Here is a 442-nt window from a genome sequence, read left to right on the forward strand (position 1 = left end):
AAAAGTAACCCTGGGGTGAGACCATGTTAGAGCTGTCCTCTCCAAGACAGTAGCCACCAGCCATGTGGGGCACTGAGCACTTGAAATGTGTTTAGATGGAAGAAGTTTTCTTTTTCATTTTAATTTAAGAACATATCGATTCAGCTATTAGAAACTTACAATGTTTAAAACACTTGTTTTAAGCATGCTTGGAATAATTATGTGAACCTACTACAAATTTTATATCTAAATTTAGATAAAGTATTTCCAATGAAATTAGTGTCCAAATGGATGGGTTGAAGTATAAAATATACACTAGATTTTAAAGACAAAGTATAACAAATGTAAAATTTTTATATTAATTACATGTTGAAATATTTAGATATTTTGGGGTAAATAAAACATAATGGAAGTTCATTTTATCTGTTTCTATTTACTGTGTTAAATGTGACTGCTAAAATAC

This window comes from Pipistrellus kuhlii, unplaced genomic scaffold (assembly GCF_014108245.1).
Source record: "Pipistrellus kuhlii isolate mPipKuh1 unplaced genomic scaffold, mPipKuh1.p scaffold_m20_p_23, whole genome shotgun sequence".
Classification (NCBI taxonomy): domain Eukaryota; kingdom Metazoa; phylum Chordata; class Mammalia; order Chiroptera; family Vespertilionidae; genus Pipistrellus; species Pipistrellus kuhlii.